This window comes from Ranitomeya variabilis, chromosome 4, assembly GCF_051348905.1.
Source record: "Ranitomeya variabilis isolate aRanVar5 chromosome 4, aRanVar5.hap1, whole genome shotgun sequence".
NCBI classification, from domain to species: domain Eukaryota; kingdom Metazoa; phylum Chordata; class Amphibia; order Anura; family Dendrobatidae; genus Ranitomeya; species Ranitomeya variabilis.
In genome coordinates, this window is record NC_135235.1 from 449,422,610 (window position 1) to 449,448,037 (window position 25,428).

Sequence of the window (25,428 nt, forward strand, 5' to 3'; positions counted from 1 at the left end):
CATATTGAATGCAATACAATGTTTGACATATATAGGTGAAAGCAAAGCCCCCAACTGGTCCCCAAATAGAGGACGTATCAGATACTACACTTGATCTTGAGCGGCGGCGACGACGACGGATGCGAAAGGCAGAGGAGAGATAACCAGAAATGGTTTGCCACTTCTGCCGCACCAAGGCCTAAAACCGACACCCATTGTGGAGAGAGAGCAAAAATTGCCAAGGGGAAGGCATTTCTAGAAGCTCTGGAGGCCTTCTCAATGACAGCTCTACTGTGTATGTGTGTGTGTTCAAGCTGTGCACAACTCGTTTTGAATCTGCATATCTCCACCTATTTTAACACACCCTCCATCCCCCTTTTGCTCTAAAGTGTGCAGTAACTGAGTGGGAAATTCAAAAAACAGACAGGCGAGCAGTTGTCTTCCCAACTCTCCTGAAGCTGGGCACAGACCCCCCCTGCCATGTGGTCTGCTGCTGCACCAGCAGCAGACTGAAGATGGCGGCCATTTTTCCCTGCCTGTTATAGGCCAAGAGCCCATTGTGACACATGAGAGTTCCGGAGACAATGGCCAAAGGCTCATTGTGACTGTACGTGAAGGTTCCGTGCTCAGATTCTATCTACTGCAGGCAGCGCACCTGATTGGTCCAAAGCATTACAATACTCACACAGGTGTAGATGGACAAGACAAGCATAGTCAAGATCAGCACAGACACCATTTTTCCTTTTTTTTAAATACATATAATACACCACATTTAAAATTCGGTGGTCCACAAGAGGGAGACAATGTTTCACAAAAGAATTCATGCGGTCAGAAAAGTGGTATATATGGCAGAGCTACTCATTGGATACTTCAATTTAAACAGTACTGACAGCCGGGGCCTAATTTTGTAGATGGCACAGTATATTTGCAACACTGTAACAAAGGCCTACATCTTAACACACCTGTTGCAACCAGTAAAGACACATTGATTGATTGCATATTGAATGCAATACAATGTTTGACATATATAGGTGAAAGCAAAGCCCCCAACTGGTCCCCAAATAGAGGACGTATCAGATACTACACTTGATCTTGAGCGGCGGCGACGACGACGGATGAGAAAGGCAGAGGAGAGATAACCAGAAATGGTTTGCCACTTCTGCCGCACCAAGGCCTAAAACCGACACCCATTGTGGAGAGAGAGCAAAAATTGCCAAGGGGAAGGCATTTCTAGAAGCTCTGGAGGCCTTCTCAATGACAGTTCTACTGTGTATGTGTGTGTGTTCAAGCTGTGCACAACTCGTTTTGAATCTGCATATCTCCACCTATTTTAACACACCCTCCATCCCCCTTTTGCTCTAAAGTGTGCAGTAACTGAGTGGGAAATTCAAAAAACAGACAGGCGAGCAGTTGTCTTCCCAACTCTCCTGAAGTTGGGCACAGACCCCCCCCTGCCATGTGGTCTGCTGCTGCACCAGCAGCAGACTGAAGATGGCGGCCATTTTTCCCTGCCTGTTATAGGCCAAGAGCCCATTGTGACACGTGAGAGTTCCGGAGACAATGGCCAAAGGCTCATTGTGACTGTACGTGAAGGTTCCGTGCTCAGATTCTATCTACTGCAGGCAGCGCACCTGATTGGTCCAAAGCATTACAATACTCACACAGGTGTAGATGGACAAGACAAGCATAGTCAAGATCAGCACAGACACCATTTTTCCTTTTTTTTAAATACATATAATACACCACATTTAAAATTCGGTGGTCCACAAGAGGGAGACAATGTTTCACAAAAGAATTCATGCGGTCAGAAAAGTGGTATATATGGCAGAGCTACTCATTGGATACTTCAATTTAAACAGTACTGACAGCCGGGGCCTAATTTTGTAGATGGCACAGTATATTTGCAACACTGTAACAAAGGCCTACATCTTAACACACCTGTTGCAACCAGTAAAGACACATTGATTGATTGCATATTGAATGCAATACAATGTTTGACATATATAGGTGAAAGCAAAGCCCCCAACTGGTCCCCAAATAGAGGACGTATCAGATACTACACTTGATCTTGAGCGGCGGCGACGACGACGGATGCGAAAGGCAGAGGAGAGATAACCAGAAATGGTTTGCCACTTCTGCCGCACCAAGGCCTAAAACCGACACCCATTGTGGAGAGAGAGCAAAAATTGCCAAGGGGAAGGCATTTCTAGAAGCTCTGGAGGCCTTCTCAATGACAGCTCTACTGTGTATGTGTGTGTGTTCAAGCTGTGCACAACTCGTTTTGAATCTGCATATCTCCACCTATTTTAACACACCCTCCATCCCCCTTTTGCTCTAAAGTGTGCAGTAACTGAGTGGGAAATTCAAAAAACAGACAGGCGAGCAGTTGTCTTCCCAACTCTCCTGAAGCTGGGCACAGACCCCCCCTGCCATGTGGTCTGCTGCTGCACCAGCAGCAGACTGAAGATGGCGGCCATTTTTCCCTGCCTGTTATAGGCCAAGAGCCCATTGTGACACGTGAGAGTTCCGGAGACAATGGCCAAAGGCTCATTGTGACTGCACGTGAAGGTTCCGTGCTCAGATTCTATCTACTGCAAGCAGCGCACCTGATTGGTCCAAAGCATTACAATACTCACACAGGTGTAGATGGACAAGACAAGCATAGTCAAGATCAGCACAGACACCATTTTTCCTTTTTTTTAAATACATATAATACACCACATTTAAAATTCAGTGGTCCACAAGAGGGAGACAATGTTTCACAAAAGAATTCATGCGGTCAGAAAAGTGGTATATATGGCAGAGCTACTCATTGGATACTTCAATTTAAACAGTACTGACAGCCGGGGCCTAATTTTGTAGATGGCACAGTATATTTGCAACACTGTAACAAAGGCCTACATCTTAACACACCTGTTGCAACCAGTAAAGACACATTGATTGATTGCATATTGAATGCAATACAATGTTTGACATACATAGGTGAAAGCAAAGCCCCCAACTGGTCCCCAAATAGGGGACGTATCAGATACTACACTTGATCTTGAGCGGCGGCGACGACGACGGATGCGAAAAGCAGAGGAGAGATAACCAGAAATGGTTTGCCACTTCTGCCGCACCAAGGCCTAAAACCGACACCCATTGTGGAGAGAGCAAAAATTGCCAAGGGGAAGGCATTTCTAGAAGCTCTGGAGGCCTTCTCAATGACAGTTCTACTGTGTATGTGTATGTGTTCAAGCTGTGCACAACGCGTTTTGAATCTGCATATCTCCACCTATTTTAACACACCCTCCATCCCCCTTTTGCTCTAAAGTGTGCAGTAACTGAGTGGGAAATTCAAAAAAACAGACAGGCAAGCAGTTGTCTTCTCAACTCTCCTGAAGCTGGGCACAGACCCCCCCTGCCATGTGGTCTGCTGCTGCACCAGCAGCAGACTGAAGACGGCGGCCATTTTTCACTGCCTGTTATAGGCCAAGAGCCCATTGTGACACGTGAGAGTTCCGGAGACAATGGCCAAAGGCTCATTGTGACTGCACGTGAAGGTTCCGTGCTCAGATTCTATCTACTGCAAGCAGCGCACCTGATTGGTCCAAAGCATTACAATACTCACACAGGTGTAGATGGACAAGACAAGCATAGTCAAGATCAGCACAGACACCATTTTTCCTTTTTTTTAAATACATATAATACACCACATTTAAAATTCAGTGGTCCACAAGAGGGAGACAATGTTTCACAAAAGAATTCATGCGGTCAGAAAAGTGGTATATATGGCAGAGCTACTCATTGGATACTTCAATTTAAACAGTACTGACAGCCGGGGCCTAATTTTGTAGATGGCACAGTATATTTGCAACACTGTAACAAAGGCCTACATCTTAACACACCTGTTGCAACCAGTAAAGACACATTGATTGATTGCATATTGAATGCAATACAATGTTTGACATATATAGGTGAAAGCAAAGCCCCCAACTGGTCCCCAAATAGAGGACGTATCAGATACTACACTTGATCTTGAGCGGCGGCGACGACGACGGATGCGAAAAGCAGAGGAGAGATAACCAGAAATGGTTTGCCACTTCTGCCGCACCAAGGCCTAAAACCGACACCCATTGTGGAGAGAGCAAAAATTGCCAAGGGGAAGGCATTTCTAGAAGCTCTGGAGGCCTTCTCAATGACAGTTCTACTGTGTATGTGTATGTGTTCAAGCTGTGCACAACGCGTTTTGAATCTGCATATCTCCACCTATTTTAACACACCCTCCATCCCCCTTTTGCTCTAAAGTGTGCAGTAACTGAGTGGGAAATTCAAAAAAACAGACAGGCGAGCAGTTGTCTTCCCAACTCTCCTGAAGCTGGGCACAGACCCCCCCTGCCATGTGGTCTGCTGCTGCACCAGCAGCAGACTGAAGACGGCGGCCATTTTTCACTGCCTGTTATAGGCCAAGAGCCCATTGTGACACGTGAGAGTTCCGGAGACAATGGCCAAAGGCTCATTGTGACTGCACGTGAAGGTTCCGTGCTCAGATTCTATCTACTGCAAGCAGCGCACCTGATTGGTCCAAAGCATTACAATACTCACACAGGTGTAGATGGACAAGACAAGCATAGTCAAGATCAGCACAGACACCATTTTTCCTTTTTTTTAAATACATATAATACACCACATTTAAAATTCAGTGGTCCACAAGAGGGAGACAATGTTTCACAAAAGAATTCATGCGGTCAGAAAAGTGGTATATATGGCAGAGCTACTCATTGGATACTTCAATTTAAACAGTACTGACAGCCGGGGCCTAATTTTGTAGATGGCACAGTATATTTGCAACACTGTAACAAAGGCCTACATCTTAACACACCTGTTGCAACCAGTAAAGACACATTGATTGATTGCATATTGAATGCAATACAATGTTTGACATACATAGGTGAAAGCAAAGCCCCCAACTGGTCCCCAAATAGGGGACGTATCAGATACTACACTTGATCTTGAGCGGCGGCGACGACGACGGATGCGAAAAGCAGAGGAGAGATAACCAGAAATGGTTTGCCACTTCTGCCGCACCAAGGCCTAAAACCGACACCCATTGTGGAGAGAGCAAAAATTGCCAAGGGGAAGGCATTTCTAGAAGCTCTGGAGGCCTTCTCAATGACAGTTCTACTGTGTATGTGTATGTGTTCAAGCTGTGCACAACGCGTTTTGAATCTGCATATCTCCATCTATTTTAACACACCCTCCATCCCCCTTTTGCTCTAAAGTGTGCAGTAACTGAGTGGGAAATTCAAAAAAACAGACAGGCAAGCAGTTGTCTTCTCAACTCTCCTGAAGCTGGGCACAGACCCCCCCTGCCATGTGGTCTGCTGCTGCACCAGCAGCAGACTGAAGACGGCGGCCATTTTTCACTGCCTGTTATAGGCCAAGAGCCCATTGTGACACGTGAGAGTTCCGGAGACAATGGCCAAAGGCTCATTGTGACTGCACGTGAAGGTTCCGTGCTCAGATTCTATCTACTGCAAGCAGCGCACCTGATTGGTCCAAAGCATTACAATACTCACACAGGTGTAGATGGACAAGACAAGCATAGTCAAGATCAGCACAGACACCATTTTTCCTTTTTTTTAAATACATATAATACACCACATTTAAAATTCAGTGGTCCACAAGAGGGAGACAATGTTTCACAAAAGAATTCATGCGGTCAGAAAAGTGGTATATATGGCAGAGCTACTCATTGGATACTTCAATTTAAACAGTACTGACAGCCGGGGCCTAATTTTGTAGATGGCACAGTATATTTGCAACACTGTAACAAAGGCCTACATCTTAACACACCTGTTGCAACCAGTAAAGACACATTGATTGATTGCATATTGAATGCAATACAATGTTTGACATATATAGGTGAAAGCAAAGCCCCCAACTGGTCCCCAAATAGAGGACGTATCAGATACTACACTTGATCTTGAGCGGCGGCGACGACGACGGATGCGAAAGGCAGAGGAGAGATAACCAGAAATGGTTTGCCACTTCTGCCGCACCAAGGCCTAAAACCGACACCCATTGTGGAGAGAGAGCAAAAATTGCCAAGGGGAAGGCATTTCTAGAAGCTCTGGAGGCCTTCTCAATGACAGCTCTACTGTGTATGTGTGTGTGTTCAAGCTGTGCACAACTCGTTTTGAATCTGCATATCTCCACCTATTTTAACACACCCTCCATCCCCCTTTTGCTCTAAAGTGTGCAGTAACTGAGTGGGAAATTCAAAAAACAGACAGGCGAGCAGTTGTCTTCCCAACTCTCCTGAAGCTGGGCACAGACCCCCCCTGCCATGTGGTCTGTGCTGCACCAGCAGCAGACTGAAGATGGCGGCCATTTTTCCCTGCCTGTTATAGGCCAAGAGCCCATTGTGACACATGAGAGTTCCGGAGACAATGGCCAAAGGCTCATTGTGACTGTACGTGAAGGTTCCGTGCTCAGATTCTATCTACTGCAGGCAGCGCACCTGATTGGTCCAAAGCATTACAATACTCACACAGGTGTAGATGGACAAGACAAGCATAGTCAAGATCAGCACAGACACCATTTTTCCTTTTTTTTAAATACATATAATACACCACATTTAAAATTCGGTGGTCCACAAGAGGGAGACAATGTTTCACAAAAGAATTCATGCGGTCAGAAAAGTGGTATATATGGCAGAGCTACTCATTGGATACTTCAATTTAAACAGTACTGACAGCCGGGGCCTAATTTTGTAGATGGCACAGTATATTTGCAACACTGTAACAAAGGCCTACATCTTAACACACCTGTTGCAACCAGTAAAGACACATTGATTGATTGCATATTGAATGCAATACAATGTTTGACATATATAGGTGAAAGCAAAGCCCCCAACTGGTCCCCAAATAGAGGACGTATCAGATACTACACTTGATCTTGAGCGGCGGCGACGACGACGGATGAGAAAGGCAGAGGAGAGATAACCAGAAATGGTTTGCCACTTCTGCCGCACCAAGGCCTAAAACCGACACCCATTGTGGAGAGAGAGCAAAAATTGCCAAGGGGAAGGCATTTCTAGAAGCTCTGGAGGCCTTCTCAATGACAGTTCTACTGTGTATGTGTGTGTGTTCAAGCTGTGCACAACTCGTTTTGAATCTGCATATCTCCACCTATTTTAACACACCCTCCATCCCCCTTTTGCTCTAAAGTGTGCAGTAACTGAGTGGGAAATTCAAAAAACAGACAGGCGAGCAGTTGTCTTCCCAACTCTCCTGAAGTTGGGCACAGACCCCCCCCTGCCATGTGGTCTGCTGCTGCACCAGCAGCAGACTGAAGATGGCGGCCATTTTTCCCTGCCTGTTATAGGCCAAGAGCCCATTGTGACACGTGAGAGTTCCGGAGACAATGGCCAAAGGCTCATTGTGACTGTACGTGAAGGTTCCGTGCTCAGATTCTATCTACTGCAGGCAGCGCACCTGATTGGTCCAAAGCATTACAATACTCACACAGGTGTAGATGGACAAGACAAGCATAGTCAAGATCAGCACAGACACCATTTTTCCTTTTTTTTAAATACATATAATACACCACATTTAAAATTCGGTGGTCCACAAGAGGGAGACAATGTTTCACAAAAGAATTCATGCGGTCAGAAAAGTGGTATATATGGCAGAGCTACTCATTGGATACTTCAATTTAAACAGTACTGACAGCCGGGGCCTAATTTTGTAGATGGCACAGTATATTTGCAACACTGTAACAAAGGCCTACATCTTAACACACCTGTTGCAACCAGTAAAGACACATTGATTGATTGCATATTGAATGCAATACAATGTTTGACATACATAGGTGAAAGCAAAGCCCCCAACTGGTCCCCAAATAGGGGACGTATCAGATACTACACTTGATCTTGAGCGGCGGCGACGACGACGGATGCGAAAAGCAGAGGAGAGATAACCAGAAATGGTTTGCCACTTCTGCCGCACCAAGGCCTAAAACCGACACCCATTGTGGAGAGAGCAAAAATTGCCAAGGGGAAGGCATTTCTAGAAGCTCTGGAGGCCTTCTCAATGACAGTTCTACTGTGTATGTGTATGTGTTCAAGCTGTGCACAACGCGTTTTGAATCTGCATATCTCCACCTATTTTAACACACCCTCCATCCCCCTTTTGCTCTAAAGTGTGCAGTAACTGAGTGGGAAATTCAAAAAAACAGACAGGCAAGCAGTTGTCTTCTCAACTCTCCTGAAGCTGGGCACAGACCCCCCCTGCCATGTGGTCTGCTGCTGCACCAGCAGCAGACTGAAGACGGCGGCCATTTTTCACTGCCTGTTATAGGCCAAGAGCCCATTGTGACACGTGAGAGTTCCGGAGACAATGGCCAAAGGCTCATTGTGACTGCACGTGAAGGTTCCGTGCTCAGATTCTATCTACTGCAAGCAGCGCACCTGATTGGTCCAAAGCATTACAATACTCACACAGGTGTAGATGGACAAGACAAGCATAGTCAAGATCAGCACAGACACCATTTTTCCTTTTTTTTAAATACATATAATACACCACATTTAAAATTCAGTGGTCCACAAGAGGGAGACAATGTTTCACAAAAGAATTCATGCGGTCAGAAAAGTGGTATATATGGCAGAGCTACTCATTGGATACTTCAATTTAAACAGTACTGACAGCCGGGGCCTAATTTTGTAGATGGCACAGTATATTTGCAACACTGTAACAAAGGCCTACATCTTAACACACCTGTTGCAACCAGTAAAGACACATTGATTGATTGCATATTGAATGCAATACAATGTTTGACATATATAGGTGAAAGCAAAGCCCCCAACTGGTCCCCAAATAGAGGACGTATCAGATACTACACTTGATCTTGAGCGGCGGCGACGACGACGGATGCGAAAAGCAGAGGAGAGATAACCAGAAATGGTTTGCCACTTCTGCCGCACCAAGGCCTAAAACCGACACCCATTGTGGAGAGAGCAAAAATTGCCAAGGGGAAGGCATTTCTAGAAGCTCTGGAGGCCTTCTCAATGACAGTTCTACTGTGTATGTGTATGTGTTCAAGCTGTGCACAACGCGTTTTGAATCTGCATATCTCCACCTATTTTAACACACCCTCCATCCCCCTTTTGCTCTAAAGTGTGCAGTAACTGAGTGGGAAATTCAAAAAAACAGACAGGCGAGCAGTTGTCTTCCCAACTCTCCTGAAGCTGGGCACAGACCCCCCCTGCCATGTGGTCTGCTGCTGCACCAGCAGCAGACTGAAGACGGCGGCCATTTTTCACTGCCTGTTATAGGCCAAGAGCCCATTGTGACACGTGAGAGTTCCGGAGACAATGGCCAAAGGCTCATTGTGACTGCACGTGAAGGTTCCGTGCTCAGATTCTATCTACTGCAAGCAGCGCACCTGATTGGTCCAAAGCATTACAATACTCACACAGGTGTAGATGGACAAGACAAGCATAGTCAAGATCAGCACAGACACCATTTTTCCTTTTTTTTAAATACATATAATACACCACATTTAAAATTCAGTGGTCCACAAGAGGGAGACAATGTTTCACAAAAGAATTCATGCGGTCAGAAAAGTGGTATATATGGCAGAGCTACTCATTGGATACTTCAATTTAAACAGTACTGACAGCCGGGGCCTAATTTTGTAGATGGCACAGTATATTTGCAACACTGTAACAAAGGCCTACATCTTAACACACCTGTTGCAACCAGTAAAGACACATTGATTGATTGCATATTGAATGCAATACAATGTTTGACATACATAGGTGAAAGCAAAGCCCCCAACTGGTCCCCAAATAGGGGACGTATCAGATACTACACTTGATCTTGAGCGGCGGCGACGACGACGGATGCGAAAAGCAGAGGAGAGATAACCAGAAATGGTTTGCCACTTCTGCCGCACCAAGGCCTAAAACCGACACCCATTGTGGAGAGAGCAAAAATTGCCAAGGGGAAGGCATTTCTAGAAGCTCTGGAGGCCTTCTCAATGACAGTTCTACTGTGTATGTGTATGTGTTCAAGCTGTGCACAACGCGTTTTGAATCTGCATATCTCCATCTATTTTAACACACCCTCCATCCCCCTTTTGCTCTAAAGTGTGCAGTAACTGAGTGGGAAATTCAAAAAAACAGACAGGCAAGCAGTTGTCTTCTCAACTCTCCTGAAGCTGGGCACAGACCCCCCCTGCCATGTGGTCTGCTGCTGCACCAGCAGCAGACTGAAGACGGCGGCCATTTTTCACTGCCTGTTATAGGCCAAGAGCCCATTGTGACACGTGAGAGTTCCGGAGACAATGGCCAAAGGCTCATTGTGACTGCACGTGAAGGTTCCGTGCTCAGATTCTATCTACTGCAAGCAGCGCACCTGATTGGTCCAAAGCATTACAATACTCACACAGGTGTAGATGGACAAGACAAGCATAGTCAAGATCAGCACAGACACCATTTTTCCTTTTTTTTAAATACATATAATACACCACATTTAAAATTCAGTGGTCCACAAGAGGGAGACAATGTTTCACAAAAGAATTCATGCGGTCAGAAAAGTGGTATATATGGCAGAGCTACTCATTGGATACTTCAATTTAAACAGTACTGACAGCCGGGGCCTAATTTTGTAGATGGCACAGTATATTTGCAACACTGTAACAAAGGCCTACATCTTAACACACCTGTTGCAACCAGTAAAGACACATTGATTGATTGCATATTGAATGCAATACAATGTTTGACATATATAGGTGAAAGCAAAGCCCCCAACTGGTCCCCAAATAGAGGACGTATCAGATACTACACTTGATCTTGAGCGGCGGCGACGACGACGGATGCGAAAGGCAGAGGAGAGATAACCAGAAATGGTTTGCCACTTCTGCCGCACCAAGGCCTAAAACCGACACCCATTGTGGAGAGAGAGCAAAAATTGCCAAGGGGAAGGCATTTCTAGAAGCTCTGGAGGCCTTCTCAATGACAGCTCTACTGTGTATGTGTGTGTGTTCAAGCTGTGCACAACTCGTTTTGAATCTGCATATCTCCACCTATTTTAACACACCCTCCATCCCCCTTTTGCTCTAAAGTGTGCAGTAACTGAGTGGGAAATTCAAAAAACAGACAGGCGAGCAGTTGTCTTCCCAACTCTCCTGAAGCTGGGCACAGACCCCCCCTGCCATGTGGTCTGTGCTGCACCAGCAGCAGACTGAAGATGGCGGCCATTTTTCCCTGCCTGTTATAGGCCAAGAGCCCATTGTGACACATGAGAGTTCCGGAGACAATGGCCAAAGGCTCATTGTGACTGTACGTGAAGGTTCCGTGCTCAGATTCTATCTACTGCAGGCAGCGCACCTGATTGGTCCAAAGCATTACAATACTCACACAGGTGTAGATGGACAAGACAAGCATAGTCAAGATCAGCACAGACACCATTTTTCCTTTTTTTTAAATACATATAATACACCACATTTAAAATTCGGTGGTCCACAAGAGGGAGACAATGTTTCACAAAAGAATTCATGCGGTCAGAAAAGTGGTATATATGGCAGAGCTACTCATTGGATACTTCAATTTAAACAGTACTGACAGCCGGGGCCTAATTTTGTAGATGGCACAGTATATTTGCAACACTGTAACAAAGGCCTACATCTTAACACACCTGTTGCAACCAGTAAAGACACATTGATTGATTGCATATTGAATGCAATACAATGTTTGACATATATAGGTGAAAGCAAAGCCCCCAACTGGTCCCCAAATAGAGGACGTATCAGATACTACACTTGATCTTGAGCGGCGGCGACGACGACGGATGAGAAAGGCAGAGGAGAGATAACCAGAAATGGTTTGCCACTTCTGCCGCACCAAGGCCTAAAACCGACACCCATTGTGGAGAGAGAGCAAAAATTGCCAAGGGGAAGGCATTTCTAGAAGCTCTGGAGGCCTTCTCAATGACAGTTCTACTGTGTATGTGTGTGTGTTCAAGCTGTGCACAACTCGTTTTGAATCTGCATATCTCCACCTATTTTAACACACCCTCCATCCCCCTTTTGCTCTAAAGTGTGCAGTAACTGAGTGGGAAATTCAAAAAACAGACAGGCGAGCAGTTGTCTTCCCAACTCTCCTGAAGTTGGGCACAGACCCCCCCCTGCCATGTGGTCTGCTGCTGCACCAGCAGCAGACTGAAGATGGCGGCCATTTTTCCCTGCCTGTTATAGGCCAAGAGCCCATTGTGACACGTGAGAGTTCCGGAGACAATGGCCAAAGGCTCATTGTGACTGTACGTGAAGGTTCCGTGCTCAGATTCTATCTACTGCAGGCAGCGCACCTGATTGGTCCAAAGCATTACAATACTCACACAGGTGTAGATGGACAAGACAAGCATAGTCAAGATCAGCACAGACACCATTTTTCCTTTTTTTTAAATACATATAATACACCACATTTAAAATTCGGTGGTCCACAAGAGGGAGACAATGTTTCACAAAAGAATTCATGCGGTCAGAAAAGTGGTATATATGGCAGAGCTACTCATTGGATACTTCAATTTAAACAGTACTGACAGCCGGGGCCTAATTTTGTAGATGGCACAGTATATTTGCAACACTGTAACAAAGGCCTACATCTTAACACACCTGTTGCAACCAGTAAAGACACATTGATTGATTGCATATTGAATGCAATACAATGTTTGACATATATAGGTGAAAGCAAAGCCCCCAACTGGTCCCCAAATAGAGGACGTATCAGATACTACACTTGATCTTGAGCGGCGGCGACGACGACGGATGCGAAAGGCAGAGGAGAGATAACCAGAAATGGTTTGCCACTTCTGCCGCACCAAGGCCTAAAACCGACACCCATTGTGGAGAGAGAGCAAAAATTGCCAAGGGGAAGGCATTTCTAGAAGCTCTGGAGGCCTTCTCAATGACAGCTCTACTGTGTATGTGTGTGTGTTCAAGCTGTGCACAACTCGTTTTGAATCTGCATATCTCCACCTATTTTAACACACCCTCCATCCCCCTTTTGCTCTAAAGTGTGCAGTAACTGAGTGGGAAATTCAAAAAACAGACAGGCGAGCAGTTGTCTTCCCAACTCTCCTGAAGCTGGGCACAGACCCCCCCTGCCATGTGGTCTGCTGCTGCACCAGCAGCAGACTGAAGATGGCGGCCATTTTTCCCTGCCTGTTATAGGCCAAGAGCCCATTGTGACACGTGAGAGTTCCGGAGACAATGGCCAAAGGCTCATTGTGACTGTACGTGAAGGTTCCGTGCTCAGATCCTATCTACTGCAGGCAGCGCACCTGATTGGTCCAAAGCATTACAATACTCACACAGGTGTAGATGGACAAGACAAGCATAGTCAAGATCAGCACAGACACCATTTTTCCTTTTTTTTAAATACATATAATACACCACATTTAAAATTCGGTGGTCCACAAGAGGGAGACAATGTTTCACAAAAGAATTCATGCGGTCAGAAAAGTGGTATATATGGCAGAGCTACTCATTGGATACTTCAATTTAAACAGTACTGACAGCCGGGGCCTAATTTTGTAGATGGCACAGTATATTTGCAACACTGTAACAAAGGCCTACATCTTAACACACCTGTTGCAACCAGTAAAGACACATTGATTGATTGCATATTGAATGCAATACAATGTTTGACATATATAGGTGAAAGCAAAGCCCCCAACTGGTCCCCAAATAGAGGACGTATCAGATACTACACTTGATCTTGAGCGGCGGCGACGACGACGGATGCAAAAGGCAGAGGAGAGATAACCAGAAATGGTTTGCCACTTCTGCCGCACCAAGGCCTAAAACCGACACCCATTGTGGAGAGAGAGCAAAAATTGCCAAGGGGAAGGCATTTCTAGAAGCTCTGGAGGCCTTCTCAATGACAGCTCTACTGTGTATGTGTGTGTGTTCAAGCTGTGCACAACTCGTTTTGAATCTGCATATCTCCACCTATTTTAACACACCCTCCATCCCCCTTTTGCTCTAAAGTGTGCAGTAACTGAGTGGGAAATTCAAAAAACAGACAGGCGAGCAGTTGTCTTCCCAACTCTCCTGAAGCTGGGCACAGACCCCCCCTGCCATGTGGTCTGCTGCTGCACCAGCAGCAGACTGAAGATGGCGGCCATTTTTCCCTGCCTGTTATAGGCCAAGAGCCCATTGTGACACATGAGAGTTCCGGAGACAATGGCCAAAGGCTCATTGTGACTGTACGTGAAGGTTCCGTGCTCAGATCCTATCTACTGCAGGCAGCGCACCTGATTGGTCCAAAGCATTACAATACTCACACAGGTGTAGATGGACAAGACAAGCATAGTCAAGATCAGCACAGACACCATTTTTCCTTTTTTTTAAATACATATAATACACCACATTTAAAATTCGGTGGTCCACAAGAGGGAGACAATGTTTCACAAAAGAATTCATGCGGTCAGAAAAGTGGTATATATGGCAGAGCTACTCATTGGATACTTCAATTTAAACAGTACTGACAGCCGGGGCCTAATTTTGTAGATGGCACAGTATATTTGCAACACTGTAACAAAGGCCTACATCTTAACACACCTGTTGCAACCAGTAAAGACACATTGATTGATTGCATATTGAATGCAATACAATGTTTGACATATATAGGTGAAAGCAAAGCCCCCAACTGGTCCCCAAATAGAGGACGTATCAGATACTACACTTGATCTTGAGCGGCGGCGACGACGACGGATGAGAAAGGCAGAGGAGAGATAACCAGAAATGGTTTGCCACTTCTGCCGCACCAAGGCCTAAAACCGACACCCATTGTGGAGAGAGAGCAAAAATTGCCAAGGGGAAGGCATTTCTAGAAGCTCTGGAGGCCTTCTCAATGACAGTTCTACTGTGTATGTGTGTGTGTTCAAGCTGTGCACAACTCGTTTTGAATCTGCATATCTCCACCTATTTTAACACACCCTCCATCCCCCTTTTGCTCTAAAGTGTGCAGTAACTGAGTGGGAAATTCAAAAAACAGACAGGCGAGCAGTTGTCTTCCCAACTCTCCTGAAGTTGGGCACAGACCCCCCCCTGCCATGTGGTCTGCTGCTGCACCAGCAGCAGACTGAAGATGGCGGCCATTTTTCCCTGCCTGTTATAGGCCAAGAGCCCATTGTGACACGTGAGAGTTCCGGAGACAATGGCCAAAGGCTCATTGTGACTGTACGTGAAGGTTCCGTGCTCAGATTCTATCTACTGCAGGCAGCGCACCTGATTGGTCCAAAGCATTACAATACTCACACAGGTGTAGATGGACAAGACAAGCATAGTCAAGATCAGCACAGACACCATTTTTCCTTTTTTTTAAATACATATAATACACCACATTTAAAATTCGGTGGTCCACAAGAGGGAGACAATGTTTCACAAAAGAATTCATGCGGTCAGAAAAGTGGTATATATGGCAGAGCTACTCATTGGATACTTCAATTTAAACAGTACTGACAGCCGGGGCCTAATTTTGTAGATGGCACAGTATATTTGCAACACTGTAACAAAGGCCTACATCTTAACACACCTGTTGCAACCAGTAAAGACACATTGATTGATTGCATATTGAATGCAATACAATGTTTGACATACATAGGTGAAAGCAAAGCCCCCAACTGGTCCCCAAATAGGGGACGTATCAGATACTACACTTGATCTTGAGCGGCGGCGACGACGACGGATGCGAAAAGCAGAGGAGAGATAACCAGAAATGGTTTGCCACTTCTGCCGCACCAAGGCCTAAAACCGACACCCATTGTGGAGAGAGCAAAAATTGCCAAGGGGAAGGCATTTCTAGAAGCTCTGGAGGCCTTCTCAATGACAGTTCTACTGTGTATGTGTATGTGTTCAAGCTGTGCACAACGCGTTTTGAATCTGCATATCTCCATCTATTTTAACACACCCTCCATCCCCCTTTTGCTCTAAAGTGTGCAGTAACTGAGTGGGAAATTCAAAAAAACAGACAGGCAAGCAGTTGTCTTCTCAACTCTCCTGAAGCTGGGCACAGACCCCCCCTGCCATGTGGTCTGCTGCTGCACCAGCAGCAGACTGAAGACGGCGGCCATTTTTCACTGCCTGTTATAGGCCAAGAGCCCATTGTGACACGTGAGAGTTCCGGAGACAATGGCCAAAGGCTCATTGTGACTGCACGTGAAGGTTCCGTGCTCAGATTCTATCTACTGCAAGCAGCGCACCTGATTGGTCCAAAGCATTACAATACTCACACAGGTGTAGATGGACAAGACAAGCATAGTCAAGATCAGCACAGACACCATTTTTCCTTTTTTTTAAATACATATAATACACCACATTTAAAATTCAGTGGTCCACAAGAGGGAGACAATGTTTCACAAAAGAATTCATGCGGTCAGAAAAGTGGTATATATGGCAGAGCTACTCATTGGATACTTCAATTTAAACAGTACTGACAGCCGGGGCCTAATTTTGTAGATGGCACAGTATATTTGCAACACTGTAACAAAGGCCTACATCTTAACACACCTGTTGCAACCAGTAAAGACACATTGATTGATTGCATATTGAATGCAATACAATGTTTGACATATATAGGTGAAAGCAAAGCCCCCAACTGGTCCCCAAATAGAGGACGTATCAGATACTACACTTGATCTTGAGCGGCGGCGACGACGACGGATGCGAAAGGCAGAGGAGAGATAACCAGAAATGGTTTGCCACTTCTGCCGCACCAAGGCCTAAAACCGACACCCATTGTGGAGAGAGAGCAAAAATTGCCAAGGGGAAGGCATTTCTAGAAGCTCTGGAGGCCTTCTCAATGACAGCTCTACTGTGTATGTGTGTGTGTTCAAGCTGTGCACAACTCGTTTTGAATCTGCATATCTCCACCTATTTTAACACACCCTCCATCCCCCTTTTGCTCTAAAGTGTGCAGTAACTGAGTGGGAAATTCAAAAAACAGACAGGCGAGCAGTTGTCTTCCCAACTCTCCTGAAGCTGGGCACAGACCCCCCCTGCCATGTGGTCTGTGCTGCACCAGCAGCAGACTGAAGATGGCGGCCATTTTTCCCTGCCTGTTATAGGCCAAGAGCCCATTGTGACACATGAGAGTTCCGGAGACAATGGCCAAAGGCTCATTGTGACTGTACGTGAAGGTTCCGTGCTCAGATTCTATCTACTGCAGGCAGCGCACCTGATTGGTCCAAAGCATTACAATACTCACACAGGTGTAGATGGACAAGACAAGCATAGTCAAGATCAGCACAGACACCATTTTTCCTTTTTTTTAAATACATATAATACACCACATTTAAAATTCGGTGGTCCACAAGAGGGAGACAATGTTTCACAAAAGAATTCATGCGGTCAGAAAAGTGGTATATATGGCAGAGCTACTCATTGGATACTTCAATTTAAACAGTACTGACAGCCGGGGCCTAATTTTGTAGATGGCACAGTATATTTGCAACACTGTAACAAAGGCCTACATCTTAACACACCTGTTGCAACCAGTAAAGACACATTGATTGATTGCATATTGAATGCAATACAATGTTTGACATATATAGGTGAAAGCAAAGCCCCCAACTGGTCCCCAAATAGAGGACGTATCAGATACTACACTTGATCTTGAGCGGCGGCGACGACGACGGATGAGAAAGGCAGAGGAGAGATAACCAGAAATGGTTTGCCACTTCTGCCGCACCAAGGCCTAAAACCGACACCCATTGTGGAGAGAGAGCAAAAATTGCCAAGGGGAAGGCATTTCTAGAAGCTCTGGAGGCCTTCTCAATGACAGTTCTACTGTGTATGTGTGTGTGTTCAAGCTGTGCACAACTCGTTTTGAATCTGCATATCTCCACCTATTTTAACACACCCTCCATCCCCCTTTTGCTCTAAAGTGTGCAGTAACTGAGTGGGAAATTCAAAAAACAGACAGGCGAGCAGTTGTCTTCCCAACTCTCCTGAAGTTGGGCACAGACCCCCCCCTGCCATGTGGTCTGCTGCTGCACCAGCAGCAGACTGAAGATGGCGGCCATTTTTCCCTGCCTGTTATAGGCCAAGAGCCCATTGTGACACGTGAGAGTTCCGGAGACAATGGCCAAAGGCTCATTGTGACTGTACGTGAAGGTTCCGTGCTCAGATTCTATCTACTGCAGGCAGCGCACCTGATTGGTCCAAAGCATTACAATACTCACACAGGTGTAGATGGACAAGACAAGCATAGTCAAGATCAGCACAGACACCATTTTTCCTTTTTTTTAAATACATATAATACACCACATTTAAAATTCGGTGGTCCACAAGAGGGAGACAATGTTTCACAAAAGAATTCATGCGGTCAGAAAAGTGGTATATATGGCAGAGCTACTCATTGGATACTTCAATTTAAACAGTACTGACAGCCGGGGCCTAATTTTGTAGATGGCACAGTATATTTGCAACACTGTAACAAAGGCCTACATCTTAACACACCTGTTGCAACCAGTAAAGACACATTGATTGATTGCATATTGAATGCAATACAATGTTTGACATATATAGGTGAAAGCAAAGCCCCCAACTGGTCCCCAAATAGAGGACGTATCAGATACTACACTTGATCTTGAGCGGCGGCGACGACGACGGATGCGAAAGGCAGAGGAGAGATAACCAGAAATGGTTTGCCACTTCTGCCGCACCAAGGCCTAAAACCGACACCCATTGTGGAGAGAGAGCAAAAATTGCCAAGGGGAAGGCATTTCTAGAAGCTCTGGAGGCCTTCTCAATGACAGCTCTACTGTGTATGTGTGTGTGTTCAAGCTGTGCACAACTCGTTTTGAATCTGCATATCTCCACCTATTTTAACACACCCTCCATCCCCCTTTTGCTCTAAAGTGTGCAGTAACTGAGTGGGAAATTCAAAAAACAGACAGGCGAGCAGTTGTCTTCCCAACTCTCCTGAAGCTGGGCACAGACCCCCCCTGCCATGTGGTCTGCTGCTGCACCAGCAGCAGACTGAAGATGGCGGCCATTTTTCCCTGCCTGTTATAGGCCAAGAGCCCATTGTGACACGTGAGAGTTCCGGAGACAATGGCCAAAGGCTCATTGTGACTGTACGTGAAGGTTCCGTGCTCAGATCCTATCTACTGCAGGCAGCGCACCTGATTGGTCCAAAGCATTACAATACTCACACAGGTGTAGATGGACAAGACAAGCATAGTCAAGATCAGCACAGACACCATTTTTCCTTTTTTTTAAATACATATAATACACCACATTTAAAATTCGGTGGTCCACAAGAGGGAGACAATGTTTCACAAAAGAATTCATGCGGTCAGAAAAGTGGTATATATGGCAGAGCTACTCATTGGATACTTCAATTTAAACAGTACTGACAGCCGGGGCCTAATTTTGTAGATGGCACAGTATATTTGCAACACTGTAACAAAGGCCTACATCTTAACACACCTGTTGCAACCAGTAAAGACACATTGATTGATTGCATATTGAATGCAATACAATGTTTGACATATATAGGTGAAAGCAAAGCCCCCAACTGGTCCCCAAATAGAGGACGTATCAGATACTACACTTGATCTTGAGCGGCGGCGACGACGACGGATGCAAAAGGCAGAGGAGAGATAACCAGAAATGGTTTGCCACTTCTGCCGCACCAAGGCCTAAAACCGACACCCATTGTGGAGAGAGAGCAAAAATTGCCAAGGGGAAGGCATTTCTAGAAGCTCTGGAGGCCTTCTCAATGACAGCTCTACTGTGTATGTGTGTGTGTTCAAGCTGTGCACAACTCGTTTTGAATCTGCATATCTCCACCTATTTTAACACACCCTCCATCCCCCTTTTGCTCTAAAGTGTGCAGTAACTGAGTGGGAAATTCAAAAAACAGACAGGCGAGCAGTTGTCTTCCCAACTCTCCTGAAGCTGGGCACAGACCCCCCCTGCCATGTGGTCTGCTGCTGCACCAGCAGCAGACTGAAGATGGCGGCCATTTTTCCCTGCCTGTTATAGGCCAAGAGCCCATTGTGACACATGAGAGTTCCGGAGACAATGGCCAAAGGCTCATTGTGACTGTACGTGAAGGTTCCGTGCTCAGATCCTATCTACTGCAGGCAGCGCACCTGATTGGTCCAAAGCATTACAATACTCACACAGGTGTAGATGGACAAGACAAGCATAGTCAAGATCAGCACAGACACCATTTTTCCTTTTTTTTAAATACATATAATACACCACATTTAAAATTCGGTGGTCCACAAGAGGGAGACAATGTTTCACAAAAGAATTCATGCGGTCAGAAAAGTGGTATATATGGCAGAGCTACTCATTGGATACTTCAATTTAAACAGTACTGACAGCCGGGGCCTAATTTTGTAGATGGCACAGTATATTTGCAACACTGTAACAAAGGCCTACATCTTAACACACCTGTTGCAACCAGTAAAGACACATTGATTGATTGCATATTGAATGCAATACAATGTTTGACATATATAGGTGAAAGCAAAGCCCCCAACTGGTCCCCAAATAGAGGACGTATCAGATACTACACTTGATCTTGAGCGGCGGCGACGACGACGGATGAGAAAGGCAGAGGAGAGATAACCAGAAATGGTTTGCCACTTCTGCCGCACCAAGGCCTAAAACCGACACCCATTGTGGAGAGAGAGCAAAAATTGCCAAGGGGAAGGCATTTCTAGAAGCTCTGGAGGCCTTCTCAATGACAGTTCTACTGTGTATGTGTGTGTGTTCAAGCTGTGCACAACTCGTTTTGAATCTGCATATCTCCACCTATTTTAACACACCCTCCATCCCCCTTTTGCTCTAAAGTGTGCAGTAACTGAGTGGGAAATTCAAAAAACAGACAGGCGAGCAGTTGTCTTCCCAACTCTCCTGAAGTTGGGCACAGACCCCCCCCTGCCATGTGGTCTGCTGCTGCACCAGCAGCAGACTGAAGATGGCGGCCATTTTTCCCTGCCTGTTATAGGCCAAGAGCCCATTGTGACACGTGAGAGTTCCGGAGACAATGGCCAAAGGCTCATTGTGACTGTACGTGAAGGTTCCGTGCTCAGATTCTATCTACTGCAGGCAGCGCACCTGATTGGTCCAAAGCATTACAATACTCACACAGGTGTAGATGGACAAGACAAGCATAGTCAAGATCAGCACAGACACCATTTTTCCTTTTTTTTAAATACATATAATACACCACATTTAAAATTCGGTGGTCCACAAGAGGGAGACAATGTTTCACAAAAGAATTCATGCGGTCAGAAAAGTGGTATATATGGCAGAGCTACTCATTGGATACTTCAATTTAAACAGTACTGACAGCCGGGGCCTAATTTTGTAGATGGCACAGTATATTTGCAACACTGTAACAAAGGCCTACATCTTAACACACCTGTTGCAACCAGTAAAGACACATTGATTGATTGCATATTGAATGCAATACAATGTTTGACATATATAGGTGAAAGCAAAGCCCCCAACTGGTCCCCAAATAGAGGACGTATCAGATACTACACTTGATCTTGAGCGGCGGCGACGACGACGGATGCGAAAGGCAGAGGAGAGATAACCAGAAATGGTTTGCCACTTCTGCCGCACCAAGGCCTAAAACCGACACCCATTGTGGAGAGAGAGCAAAAATTGCCAAGGGGAAGGCATTTCTAGAAGCTCTGGAGGCCTTCTCAATGACAGCTCTACTGTGTATGTGTGTGTGTTCAAGCTGTGCACAACTCGTTTTGAATCTGCATATCTCCACCTATTTTAACACACCCTCCATCCCCCTTTTGCTCTAAAGTGTGCAGTAACTGAGTGGGAAATTCAAAAAACAGACAGGCGAGCAGTTGTCTTCCCAACTCTCCTGAAGCTGGGCACAGACCCCCCCTGCCATGTGGTCTGCTGCTGCACCAGCAGCAGACTGAAGATGGCGGCCATTTTTCCCTGCCTGTTATAGGCCAAGAGCCCATTGTGACACGTGAGAGTTCCGGAGACAATGGCCAAAGGCTCATTGTGACTGTACGTGAAGGTTCCGTGCTCAGATCCTATCTACTGCAGGCAGCGCACCTGATTGGTCCAAAGCATTACAATACTCACACAGGTGTAGATGGACAAGACAAGCATAGTCAAGATCAGCACAGACACCATTTTTCCTTTTTTTTAAATACATATAATACACCACATTTAAAATTCGGTGGTCCACAAGAGGGAGACAATGTTTCACAAAAGAATTCATGCGGTCAGAAAAGTGGTATATATGGCAGAGCTACTCATTGGATACTTCAATTTAAACAGTACTGACAGCCGGGGCCTAATTTTGTAGATGGCACAGTATATTTGCAACACTGTAACAAAGGCCTACATCTTAACACACCTGTTGCAACCAGTAAAGACACATTGATTGATTGCATATTGAATGCAATACAATGTTTGACATATATAGGTGAAAGCAAAGCCCCCAACTGGTCCCCAAATAGAGGACGTATCAGATACTACACTTGATCTTGAGCGGCGGCGACGACGACGGATGCAAAAGGCAGAGGAGAGATAACCAGAAATGGTTTGCCACTTCTGCCGCACCAAGGCCTAAAACCGACACCCATTGTGGAGAGAGAGCAAAAATTGCCAAGGGGAAGGCATTTCTAGAAGCTCTGGAGGCCTTCTCAATGACAGCTCTACTGTGTATGTGTGTGTGTTCAAGCTGTGCACAACTCGTTTTGAATCTGCATATCTCCACCTATTTTAACACACCCTCCATCCCCCTTTTGCTCTAAAGTGTGCAGTAACTGAGTGGGAAATTCAAAAAACAGACAGGCGAGCAGTTGTCTTCCCAACTCTCCTGAAGCTGGGCACAGACCCCCCCTGCCATGTGGTCTGCTGCTGCACCAGCAGCAGACTGAAGATGGCGGCCATTTTTCCCTGCCTGTTATAGGCCAAGAGCCCATTGTGACACATGAGAGTTCCGGAGACAATGGCCAAAGGCTCATTGTGACTGTACGTGAAGGTTCCGTGCTCAGATCCTATCTACTGCAGGCAGCGCACCTGATTGGTCCAAAGCATTACAATACTCACACAGGTGTAGATGGACAAGACAAGCATAGTCAAGATCAGCACAGACACCATTTTTCCTTTTTTTTAAATACATATAATACACCACATTTAAAATTCGGTGGTCCACAAGAGGGAGACAATGTTTCACAAAAGAATTCATGCGGTCAGAAAAGTGGTATATATGGCAGAGCTACTCATTGGATACTTCAATTTAAACAGTACTGACAGCCGGGGCCTAATTTTGTAGATGGCACAGTATATTTGCAACACTGTAACAAAGGCCTACATCTTAACACACCTGTTGCAACCAGTAAAGACACATTGATTGATTGCATATTGAATGCAATACAATGTTTGACATATATAGGTGAAAGCAAAGCCCCCAACTGGTCCCCAAATAGAGGACGTATCAGATACTACACTTGATCTTGAGCGGCGGCGACGACGACGGATGAGAAAGGCAGAGGAGAGATAACCAGAAATGGTTTGCCACTTCTGCCGCACCAAGGCCTAAAACCGACACCCATTGTGGAGAGAGAGCAAAAATTGCCAAGGGGAAGGCATTTCTAGAAGCTCTGGAGGCCTTCTCAATGACAGTTCTACTGTGTATGTGTGTGTGTTCAAGCTGTGCACAACTCGTTTTGAATCTGCATATCTCCACCTATTTTAACACACCCTCCATCCCCCTTTTGCTCTAAAGTGTGCAGTAACTGAGTGGGAAATTCAAAAAACAGACAGGCGAGCAGTTGTCTTCCCAACTCTCCTGAAGTTGGGCACAGACCCCCCCCTGCCATGTGGTCTGCTGCTGCACCAGCAGCAGACTGAAGATGGCGGCCATTTTTCCCTGCCTGTTATAGGCCAAGAGCCCATTGTGACACGTGAGAGTTCCGGAGACAATGGCCAAAGGCTCATTGTGACTGTACGTGAAGGTTCCGTGCTCAGATCCTATCTACTGCAGGCAGCGCACCTGATTGGTCCAAAGCATTACAATACTCACACAGGTGTAGATGGACAAGACAAGCATAGTCAAGATCAGCACAGACACCATTTTTCCTTTTTTTTAAATACATATAATACACCACATTTAAAATTCGGTGGTCCACAAGAGGGAGACAATGTTTCACAAAAGAATTCATGCGGTCAGAAAAGTGGTATATATGGCAGAGCTACTCATTGGATACTTCAATTTAAACAGTACTGACAGCCGGGGCCTAATTTTGTAGATGGCACAGTATATTTGCAACACTGTAACAAAGGCCTACATCTTAACACACCTGTTGCAACCAGTAAAGACACATTGATTGATTGCATATTGAATGCAATACAATGTTTGACATATATAGGTGAAAGCAAAGCCCCCAACTGGTCCCCAAATAGAGGACGTATCAGATACTACACTTGATCTTGAGCGGCGGCGACGACGACGGATGCGAAAGGCAGAGGAGAGATAACCAGAAATGGTTTGCCACTTCTGCCGCACCAAGGCCTAAAACCGACACCCATTGTGGAGAGAGAGCAAAAATTGCCAAGGGGAAGGCATTTCTAGAAGCTCTGGAGGCCTTCTCAATGACAGCTCTACTGTGTATGTGTGTGTGTTCAAGCTGTGCACAACTCGTTTTGAATCTGCATATCTCCACCTATTTTAACACACCCTCCATCCCCCTTTTGCTCTAAAGTGTGCAGTAACTGAGTGGGAAATTCAAAAAACAGACAGGCGAGCAGTTGTCTTCCCAACTCTCCTGAAGCTGGGCACAGACCCCCCCTGCCATGTGGTCTGCTGCTGCACCAGCAGCAGACTGAAGATGGCGGCCATTTTTCCCTGCCTGTTATAGGCCAAGAGCCCATTGTGACACGTGAGAGTTCCGGAGACAATGGCCAAAGGCTCATTGTGACTGTACGTGAAGGTTCCGTGCTCAGATCCTATCTACTGCAGGCAGCGCACCTGATTGGTCCAAAGCATTACAATACTCACACAGGTGTAGATGGACAAGACAAGCATAGTCAAGATCAGCACAGACACCATTTTTCCTTTTTTTTAAATACATATAATACACCACATTTAAAATTCGGTGGTCCACAAGAGGGAGACAATGTTTCACAAAAGAATTCATGCGGTCAGAAAAGTGGTATATATGGCAGAGCTACTCATTGGATACTTCAATTTAAACAGTACTGACAGCCGGGGCCTAATTTTGTAGATGGCACAGTATATTTGCAACACTGTAACAAAGGCCTACATCTTAACACACCTGTTGCAACCAGTAAAGACACATTGATTGATTGCATATTGAATGCAATACAATGTTTGACATATATAGGTGAAAGCAAAGCCCCCAACTGGTCCCCAAATAGAGGACGTATCAG